This window comes from Coregonus lavaretus (genome assembly GCF_964263955.1).
Source record: "Coregonus lavaretus genome assembly, chromosome: 2".
Classification (NCBI taxonomy): Eukaryota; Metazoa; Chordata; class Actinopteri; order Salmoniformes; family Salmonidae; genus Coregonus; species Coregonus lavaretus.
This window is the reverse complement of record NC_139989.1, coordinates 53,947,533-53,959,295: the sequence shown is the minus strand read 5'-3', so window position 1 is coordinate 53,959,295 and position 11,763 is coordinate 53,947,533.

Below are 11,763 nucleotides of genomic sequence, written 5' to 3'. Positions count from 1 at the left end.
CCCGGAACTACAGTACGTAAAGTAATATGTCTCCATATCCTTCCGCCTTGGACTAAATTAATGACGTGAGTGCGTGTATTGAGATGAATGAATATGGATCAATTTATTTATTAAAATTATATAATATATACTTTGAAAGTGATTCAGTCCAAGAACATGTCTGAATAAATGTAAAGTTGTAGAATATCGATATTTGAGAGTAATAAAGTGGGTATGGAAAGAATAGGCATTTACATTCGATGAATTTCCTGTTCAGACATTCTCTGACGTCTATTCAATGTAAACAGACGCATTAGCTGATTGCTCTTTGCCTGTCTGATATCAATCCACTACCCTTGCAATGGCAAATACAGCCCATTACCAGTGAGTAATTGGACACGATTGGATAGATGATAGTGAATGGCTGATTGATAAGGTTGTTCAGATAGATCTACACCCCCCTCTTCCCTTTTCTCCAGCTCCACCACTCCCACTTATTTCTCCCTATAGCACTCTCCTATTTATCTATTGTTTGTGGAATTCTAAGCTGTGGTCAGACAGAGTGCCTGGCCTTGACAGAATAAACAATGGAGACCACACGAGTGGGAAGAGAGAGGGAGTGTGCATAGACATGGAACACTGGTCACTTTAATGGAACACTAGTCACTTTAATAATGTTTACATACTTCATATGTATTCTAATCAAGGCCTATCCTATTTAACTATTGCTGTACATATACTATACATATACTATTCTATCCTATGTATTATCCAGATATACTACATATTCTATCCATAAACTGTCAATAATGTCTATACATCCCATCATATATATACAGTACCAGTCAAAAGTTTGTAAACACCTAATCATAAAGGGTTTTCCTTTATTTGTACTATTTTCTACATTGTAAAATAGTAGTGAATACATCAATATTATAAAGTAACAAATATGGAATTACGTAGTAACCAAAAAAGTGTTAAACAAATCAAAATATATTTTATATTTGAGATTCTTCAAATAGCCACCCTTTGCCTTGATGACAGCATTGCACACTCTTGGCATTCTCTCAACCAGCTTCACCTGGAATGCTTTTCCTACAGTCTTAAAGCAGTTCCCACATATGCTGAGCACTTGTTGGCTGCTTTTCCTCCAATCTGCGGTCCGACTCATCCCAAACCATCTTAATTGGATTGAGGTTGGGGGATTGTGGAGGCCAGGTCACCTGATGCAGCACTCCCCTTCTTCGTAAAATAGCCCTTACACAGCCTGGAGGTGTGTTGGGTCATTGTCCTGTTGAAAAACAAATGATAGTCCCACTAAGCCCAAACCAGATGGGATGGTGTATCACTGCAGAATGCTGTGGTAGCCATGCTGGTTAAGTGTGCCTTGAGTTCTGAATAAATCACAGACTGTGTCACCAGCAAAGCACCCCCACACCATAACACCTGCTCCTCCATGCTTTCAAAGTTCTTGACATTTTCTGTATTGACTGACCTTCATGTCCTAAAGTAATGATGGACTGTTGTTTCTCTTTGCTTATTTGAGCTGTTCTTGCCATAATATAGACTTGGTCTTTTAGCAAATAGGGCTATCTTCTGTATACTTGCACTGTTGGAGCTAGGAACACTAGCATTTCGCTACACCCGCAATAAAATCGGCTATATATGTGTATTCGACCAATACAATTAGATTTGATTTGATTTGCTTGAGATGTAGGAGAAGCGTAAACTGCTTCTGTGGAAACCTGTGGCTAGAGCTGTATTTATAATTTATTTCAATGATGCACTTATCATCATCACCACAAGGCGTCGCACTTCCCTATATTTTCCTCTCTTCATCTCAATGCCAGCTCTGGCAGCCTGCCATCATAGACGGTATAGGTCTAAGCCTGGAGGCTTTTCCCCGTTTTATAAGGTAGAAACAGTAAGGGACAGCCTCAGAATGGAACTTCATAATGTGGAGGCAGGTATTAGAGCTGAGCAAGGGCAGCCTGGAGGCGAACAAGCCCTTCTTCAGATATAAATATATTGTGTAGAATAGACCTTGGGAACCGGGGATGTCAGCCTGGTCTCATAGACTAGACGTAACACACTAAATATAAATCCGGGACACTCAAATTAGTATAATATGTTATATTTGGTATGGTTGCTTAAGACAAAAGCGAAAGTCTCAAATGTATAGCAACCCAATGGTTGTGAGTTTGAATCTCATCATGGACAACTTTAGCATTTTAGCTAATTAGTAGCTTTTCAACTACTTACTACTTTTTTGCTATTTTGCAACTACTTAGCATGTTAGCTAACCCTTCCCCTAATCCTAACCTTAACCCTTTTAAATAACCCTTCCCCTAACCTTAACCCTTTAACCTAACTCCTAAACTTAACACTTACCTTAACCCTAACCCCTAATCCTAACCCCTAGACTAGCTAACATTAGCCAGCTAGCTAACGTTAGCCACCTAGCTAGAATTCGTAACATACTGTATCATCAGTGGCGATTTTAGCATGTCAATCTTGGTGGGGCAAACCAAAAAATGACCATGACCAGCCTTTCAAAGCACTTCATGGCTACAGACATGAGTGCTACGGGTCGGTAGTCATTTAGGCAGGTTATCTTAGTGTTCTTGGGCACAGGGACTATGGTGTCCTGCTTGAAACATGTTGGTATTACAGACTCAGTCAGGGACTGATGTTGAAAATGTCAGTGAAGACATTTGCCAGTTGGTCAGCGCATGCTCGGAGTACATGTCCTGGTAATCCGTCTGGCCCTGCGGCCTTGTGAATGTTGACCTGCTTAAAAGTCTTACTCACATCGGCTACAGAGAGCGTGATCACATAGTCATCCGGAACAGCTGATGCTCTCATGCATGCTTCAGTGTTGCTTGCCTCGAAGCGAGCATAGAAGTGATTTAGCTTGTCTGGTAGGCTTGTGTCACTGGGCAGCTCGTGGCTGTGCTTCCCTTTGTAGTCTGTAATAGTTTTCAAGCCCTGCCTCATCCGACGAGCGTCAGAGCCGGTGTAGTACGATTCAATCTTAGTCCTGTATTGACTCTTTGCCTGTTTGATGGTTCGTCTACCCTTTAGCTCAGTGCAGATGTTGCCTGTAATCCATGGCATCTGGTTGGGGTATGTACGTACGGACACTGGGAACGACGTCATCGATGCACTTACTGATGAAGCCAGTGACTGATGTGGTGTACTCCTCAATGCTATCGGAAGAATCCCGGAACATATTCCAGTCTGAGCTAGCAAAACAGTCCTGTAGCTTAGCATCTGCGTCATCTGACCACCTCCTTATTAACCAAGTCACTGGTGCTTCCTGCTTTAGTTTTTGCTTATAAGCAGGAATCAGGAGGATATAGTTATGGTCAGATTTGCCAAATGGAGGGCGAGGGAGAGCTTTGTAGTAAAGGTGGTCTAGAGTTTTTTTTCCTCTGGTTGCAAAAGTAACATGCTGGTAGACGTTAGTTAGAACGGATTTAAGTTTCCCTGCATTAAAGTCCCCGGCCACTAGGAGCGCTGCCTCTGGATGAGCATTTTCCTGTTTACTTATGGCCTTATACAGCTCATTTAGTGCAATCTTAGTGCCAGCATCGGTTTGTGGTGGTAAATAGACAGCTACGAAAAATATAGATGAAAACTCTTGGTAAATAGTGTGGTGTACAGCTTATCATTAGATACTCTACCTCAGGCGAGCAAAATCTCAAGACTTCCTTAGTATTAGACATATAAGCAGACAATGAAAACTCTTACAATATTCAATGATTACATTTCTCTAAAACAGGCTATAGGCTACATGTGCACCACCAAGTCAGAACAGTAGGCGAAATTAAGAGGGGGAAAAGGGACCAAATTATTACATGGGCTATTAACAGCTCACTACACAATATACACTTAGTATTACTTTCTTAGCTACAGTATACATATCTCCCTGGCATATTACATCATTTATATAGCAACATACAAGACATTTTTGGACTCACCTTGTTGTGCTGTGCTCACTTGAACAGGAAGGTGGCGAGGTGGTCCATCGTTGGCAAATTTTCTCATCAAACTTTGTCTTCAAAGTCTGGCATTCTCTGGATTTATGGTGCTTTCAAGTCAACTGGGAACTCAGAAAAAAACAAGGTCGAATCATGATGACGTCAGTGATCTTCAGGTCGGAGCTCTAGAAAGAGGCATGAGTTCGCGACTTGCAATTCGGAGTTGGATGACCGTTCAAAACGTATTTTCCCAGTCAGAGTTCCCAGTTGTTTTGAGTGCGGCAGAATTCATGCTGCATTGACAGCATGGCCAATGTTGAATGTTTATCCTTTTAAACTTGGAAAAGAGACCCTTAAACCCAGACTTGGAACCACACACCCACTCCACCGAATAGCAGGCTAGTGATTGCTTTGCAATGCTTGCAGTTAGACACAAATTCCTTCCAAACCACTCATTGTTGAATTTGCGATTTCCAACTTGTTGTGTAATGTTTATGTCCAATGGCCGATGAGCACCGATACGTTTTATCTATAATTTCTCTTCATTATTTATCTTTCATATGACAAGGATTTAAAAGCATTTGCCAATAGATTGTCGACTTGGATTCATGATGATGACTGCTAGCTTGCTAGCTAAGATTTTGAAAGTATGATGTTGACATGTTCAGTTCTTTCAAAGCTACTGTAGATATCATGTGATTTGACGTCATTTTATCTGTGGCCAATGACCTTGAGCCTTCTTGGATGTGCACTTCTAATGTAACTCAATGGCAGCACCCAAGGAGCTTGAATTTTCGAGCTCTACCCTTAGATTTGGCAGTGACGTAGTGTCCCCATGAGTGACAGAACACTGAGCCAATCATGGCGCAACTAGGGAACATTACCCAATCACGGCGCAACTAGAAAACATTACCAATCCCTACTCTCCGTATTTTCCGCTGGCTGCCCCACCACCACAGAAAGCACTAAGCTAGGCTGCCCCACCTGCCCTGAAAGACGGGTTGCCAATGTGTATCATACATATCATGCAAATTCGTAACATATAATACCAATTGTAATTCATAAATAGAAGGCATCAAGAGGGGTTTTGAAGCCAAATGATCCTATCAGCGGTTTATTCTGTCATGGAAGTTCCAGGCACAACCTTTATGTATGTTTTAAAATCTGCACAGTGGGAGGTCGTATTTCATTTCTGTACATCCAGCTGAATAAAGCACTGGTTAACGGTGTGTGTGTGTGTGAGTGCATTTGTGCATGCATGAGAGAGTTTGTGTGTGTGTGTGTGTGTGAGTGCATTTGTGCATGTGTGAGTGATTGAGTGAGTGTGTGTGTGTGAGTGTGTGTGTGTGTGAGTGCATTTGTGCATGCATGAGTGAGTGTATGTGCATGTGCATGGATAAGGATATGCATGTGTGTGCCTGCATGTGTGCCTGTGTGTGTGTGGCTGCGAAAGAGCAAAGTTGCACAGTCTCCTGAGTCAGCAGCCAATCCCTTTGGAATGCTAATCACTTAGCGTCTCTCTCCGTCTGCACCTCTCTCCCTCTTTCTCTCTCTGCACCTCTCTCTCTCTCTCTCTCTCTCTCTCTCTCTCTCTCTGTCTCTCTCTCTCTCTCTCTCTCTCTCTCTCTCTCTCTCTCTCTGTCTGTCTGTCTGCACCTCTCTCTGTCTCTCTCTCTCTCTCTCTCTCTCTCTCTCTCTCTCTCTCTCTCTCTCTCTCTCTCTCTCTCTCTCTCTCTCTCTCTCTCTCTCTCTCTCTCTCTCTCTGTCTGCACCTCTCTCTGTCTCTCTCTCTCTGTCTCTCTTTCTCAATGTCTCTCTCACTCTCACCCCCTATCATGTGTCTGTCTTCCCTTCTTTCTCTATTCCTCCCCTCCCTTCTCCCTTTTCATTCTTTCTCTTCCTCTCTATGTCCAACCCATATTCTGTAAGTTTCTTTCTCTCCCTCTTCTTCCCCTTCCCATATATCCTCTCTCTCTCCCTCTCCCTCTCTCTCCCTCTCTCTGACATGAAGTTGGTCTGTCTATTAGATGGCCGTGTTGCATGTTCATGTTTGGTCCTCTGCAGCAGCGGTGGGTTGAGTCAGACATAGAAACGTGACTGATAGAATAACTTTACTTCTCCTCAGGGGAATTTATACAGAGCCTGGTAGCAGCCAGTCTGTTTAAAGATGGATTATAGGGAATAATATTATAGCATCTCTATGACATGGTCTGTAGAGCCTGAGGTTAGTGCCCACCTCTCCTCCTTCTCCTACTCTTCCGCATTCCGTTCTCCGATCCCCCTTCGTCCATAGCTAGCCCCCAGACAGATGGAGGGATGTATGATGTTCTGCTCTGCTCGATGTTCTGTTCGACTGCAGTTGCTATGACGTCAGAGAGGGGAAGACGGCAGTGCTAGAGAGAGGGGGAGAGAGGAAAGGAAGGGAAGAGTCAGGCTGACAGGGTTCACAGGGTTTGTTTTGGGGTCTTTTCCATTCTTATAGACTAACAGTGAAAAGCTGACCTTTTCCAACAATGAAGAGTTAAAGATATATATATTTTTTAAAATAGAGAAATAGTGACACGAGGAGTAACGAATAACAATAAAGAGTAAAAAAATAACATGGCGTACCAGTACAGAGTTGATGTGCAGGGTACCATGTGAACTTGTGGAACTGAGAGGGCTGTGGGAACACACACAATGACACAGACCACCACAGTCATATAGATTACGGTCATATTGACCATGGTCATAATAGATCACATTCATATTCATTAGGATGAATCAACAGGTTACTCTCTCATGAAATAGAAAAGAGGAGAAGAACATCTTACAGTGTTCAGTTCTCTCACAGATTCAATTTGCTGCAGTCATGCAGTTATTCTATTGGACAGAAGAGAGCGCCTTTGGATAAATGAGGAAATGTGCGAGGAAGCTGTGTGTCTGTGTGCTGTAGTTGAGAAAGAGAGATGATTAGGTTGCGTGTAGGAATTTGTGTGTGTGTGTATGTGTGTGTGTATGTTTGTGTATACAGTATGTATTCAAAAGTCCATTACACTTTTCATTGTGTAACTTTATCTTTGATCTTCACTTCACAGAAACCAGCACAGAACCACTGAAGATGTCCATGGACAGGACATCATAAGCTAATGATTCCACACATCCACTGGACCCCATCACCAAGCCCAGAGACAGGATCCCAGTAGGGACAAATAGTGCAGAGTTGTGTAACATGCATGATGAAGTCTTTCCTGGAGGCCACGTTACATCATTCACATGCAGGCAACTCTAGCTCCAGTCTCCAGGGGCCTTTCATGCTTCTGTTGCCCCACTCTGAAGACCCTCTCCTTGGGTATGAAGGCTGAATGTAAGGGGCTGCTGTAAGATGCTATGGTTCTATGATCCTGCTCAGTGGTTGATTTAGTGTTTGGACAAGGAAGGTTTGAGGCTTTTGGGGGTTTCTGTCTTGGACTCCATTTTTAGCAGGTCAAACATGTTCAAATAAAGCAGTGTTACAGTGTTTGAAATGGTGATGGCTTTTGATGCGGGGGGGGGGGGGAGAACCCCCAGAGAGGCTCATGTAAGTAAAATCCCTCTTTCTTTCTTTCTCTCTCTCAGTTCTCAGAGCTTGTTCCATCGTTTATGGAGGTCAGGTCACTTGGGTACAGGTGCACAGAGACACTGAGCTATGTGTCATAGAGAGAGACGGAGGGGGAGAGAGAGAGAGAGAGAGAGAGAGAGAGAGAAAGGGAGAGAGAGAGAGGGAGAAAGGAGAGCGAGGAGAGAGAGCGGGATGGAGGGGAGCAGGAGAGATAGGAAGGAGCTTAAGAGATGGTAGGGGGTGCACATGCAAGGAGTGACAGACAGGTACAAAAGAAAAAGGAGAGAGAGAAATTATTGAGAGAAGGAGACGAGAGAGAAGGAAAGGGGGATGGCGTGGAGTGATATACAGCTGGGGAGATTTACAGAGAGGAAGAGAGTAAGGTTCAGGACAGAGACAGATAGGCAGGCAGGCAGAGAGAGATATATAAGGGAGAGAGGAACCAACAGAGAGAAAGTGAGACAGAGTGAGAGAGGTCAAGAGAAAGAGAGAAGGAGTCAGAGAGACCAACAGAAAGGCAGAGACACTCTCCAGTCCCATTGCCACATCAGGTCACTATGGTAACAGCTATAGCAACCGATCCGTCATCATTAATGATCCATCATATGTCTCTATAATTCATGTTTATCATGCCCTGTGCTGGGACTGTACTGTACTGCTGATCTAAAAGTAATGTGGATAGTGAGGTGATAAACAGTTCAGCGCTTTGGCCATATTGCTTAAACCCCCAGACCCTTAGATCTGTCAACACCACAGAGTGTTTCTTCAATCAATCTTGGTAACTGAGTTTCTATAGCCTGGGTATCTGTTTCTGCATGTGTGTATCTTGCCAAACAGTCTGGAATAATTCAATGCAGCAGCATGACTTTGTGCAGAAACAGTAGGGTTTCTAAGTAAAAAATGGGATACTCAATTAAATCAAAACATCATTCTTCTTGCCCAGCATGAATGTACTTTTGAATTCATATTTTAATAAAAAGGGCTGACTGGTTAAAACAACAGGCAACTTAACGCCACGATAAATCTAAATATGTTTTGCTTTGTTGTAATAATCTTTTTTCACCCTAGGAAGCCAGTTCCAGGCTTTGCTTAAATCAAGCCCTGGGTTAGAGGCTGGGACAGGCTGTGTTACCAACCACTGAACCATCCCATTACCATGTGATTATCAAGGCCTTTAGGGAGCTTTACAGCTCAGTGCCTCCACTCCTTACATTATGTGTCTCTGGATTTGATTTGATTTGATTTGATTTGAGAACATAAATCATGGATGTGTGTGATGTAATTCTCTCTCCCCCTCCCACCTTTTCTCTGTGTCTAGTATTTGTGTGTGTGTGTGTCTGTGTCTGTGTGCGTGCATGCGTGTATGCATGTGTCTGTGCACACGCATTCTTGCATGTGTGTGTGTGTATGTGCGCATTTCCACGTGTGTGTAATCATAGAAGTGTGTTATCATAAACTCTCTTCTAGTCTACAGAACAACCCAAAAATGTGACCAGAATAACTTAATCCATCCTCTGCCTGTAGATTACAGCATTCACTGTTCAATCTGTCTGTCTGTCTGGCCTGGCTTAATCTCCCGTGGGCAGATTCTGCGTGTATACAGAAAGAATCTGCCAGGACTAAATGGGATGCGTGAGATCCGAGCAACATTAGTTCAGTTTTGGAGGTTTTCGTCACTGTTTTTTTGTGGGGGTGGGGGTGCAGACTTTGTTTTTGCCTGAACTCTTAATTTCTAACATGTACAGTATGAACACAGAAGTTAATCACTCAGCTGACCAAATTACTCAATATTTTACTTCTGGGTTAACCGAGATTAGGCCTGGCTGGGACACACAATGAAACTCTAGACTAAACCACTCCTTTAGCCCTCCCAGACACTCCATTGTGCATGGTATCCCAAATGACACCATATTCCTTATTTAGTGCATTACCAGGGCCCATTTGGGACACAACCCATGTCACTATAAAGCTGGATTTTCACTTGCTATAGAGCTATAGCTAGCTAGCTAGCACCGCGACAGGGCAAATGTTCAGGCCCTGGTTCTCTAAGCTGGCCTGACAGAACAGCCGGCAATGTCACTCTGATACGGACGGCAATTTAGATCTGCCGTAATAGAGAATTAGTGCTGGAGGAGGTTAGAGATCTGACACAGGAACTGGAGGAGTGCATACAGGACAACAGGGCTGGCAGAGAAGGGCTATGGCACCATGCACACGCACATGCACACAAACATGCACACAGGCAAGCAAACACACACACACACAGTCCACATTATTATTCTGGCTCCTACTGCTCTTCAACCTTTTAAGCTAATAAGCTAAACTTCAACTTAACCTTATCTAGACCAGACGAAGTCAATCATGTATTCACTTAAAATACATTATTTATTGTCCATTGCTTGTCACATTTGCTGTCATGTTTGCAATATTAAATGCCATATTAAATGTTTAAGCTATTGGGGCAGGTGTTTTGGCTTGGGCCACGTGGGCTTCGTAGACAGCGGATGCATCCTCCACCTTGGTGGGAAGGGTCTGTGGGGACTCCAGCATGGGAAGCAGCTCAAATTTTTCCAGCTCCACGATCATGCCTGTGATTTCTGGAGCCAGACTGGGGTGTGTGGTGTGAATCAGGAGGTAAAGTGTCTGACCTGCAGGGAGGGAGAGTAAAATAAACCATCATAAATGACCATGGAATGGAGGGTCACAAGTTCTTGAATGAGGAAGTGAATTGAAAACAGAGATGGATGCCAGACTCACACAGACTTTATTTGTGGTTCTCAAGGGACGAGGTTGACAGCATGGAAGCAGTCAGAGGCTCCTGGATACAGACAGCAAGCTGTTGCATGTGGACCTGAAACAGGGCATTCATTTCCTGCTGAGAGGTTTTCTGAGGCATTGCTCACTATGGCTGCCTGGGTAGCTGGGGAGAAGTTATTCATGATCGAAGATGTGATGATGACATTAGCCAGCATTCTTCCAACTAAAGACATTCAAGGTAAATGGTATGGGAGCAGTAGCAAAAATGACTCCATCATTTACATATATGCTGCATCATCAGATATACTCCCTCATCTGATGGGAGGGTGAGGCACTCATGGTGCATGAATGCATGACAGGAATATTTTGGACCATAATGGCTGGTTGGGGTTGATGATGATTGGGTTGGGGACAGCCATGACGCTTTACATTTTACATTTTAGTCATTTAGCAGACGCTCTTATCCAGAGCGACTTACAGTTACTGAGTCCATACATTATTATTTTTTTTTTCAAACTGGCCCCCTGTGGGAATCAAACCCACAACCCTGGCGTTGCAAACACCATGCTCTACCAACTGAGCTACATCCCTGCCGGCCATTCCCTCCCCTACCCTGGACGATGCTGGGCCAATTGTGCGCTGTCTCATGGGTCTCCCGGTCACGGCCGGCTACGACAGAGCCTGGATTCGAACCAGGATCTCTAGTGGCACAGCTAGCACTGCGATGCAGTGCCTTAGACCACTGCAGCAACACTCTTTCTGGAGATGATGACCGTCCCAGCTATCATCCAGATTCTTCACGTACAGGTTGACTCCGATAATGCGACCTTCTTCCTCTGCTCAATCCTGTATTTTACCACCGTCTGGCACTCGCATTTCCAGCCAGGTCACCGGTGGTACAAATCAGGATTAGACGTCCATCCATGTCTGAGGACGTCAGGAGATTATGTAGAAACTGGCCACCTTTTAGATTTTTGTTTTAAGCCCATCTCAAACCTTAGCCCTTACCCTAACCATTCACAGTTAATGCTTAACCTTAACAATTTGGAGTTAATGCCTAAACTTAACCTTAAACACTTTGAAATATGAAGTTTGGAACAACTTTGAAATGTTACGTTTGAGAAACATGAATGAACGTCTAATTCTGACATGAGACTGTGAGAGCTTTTCTTCTGGGCGCGGCCCACATAGATCCACCTCCCGTTCACCTCCATCCCATTCATCTGATCCACAGCCTAAAGAAGTCAGATACACTCCAATGAGACACTGGACTCCCAGACACTGAGCTCTATACCACATCTAGACAGTGACAATATTGGATGGCATCTCTCACCTTCTGTGCATCCTCATGCCTTTTGAAACTGAGGAATCCGAATCCTCTGGATTTCATGCTGTGATCAACAATGACACTCTCTGTACCTGAAAATGACAGAATCATCCTCAACTCAATAAAAAGGCCAACTA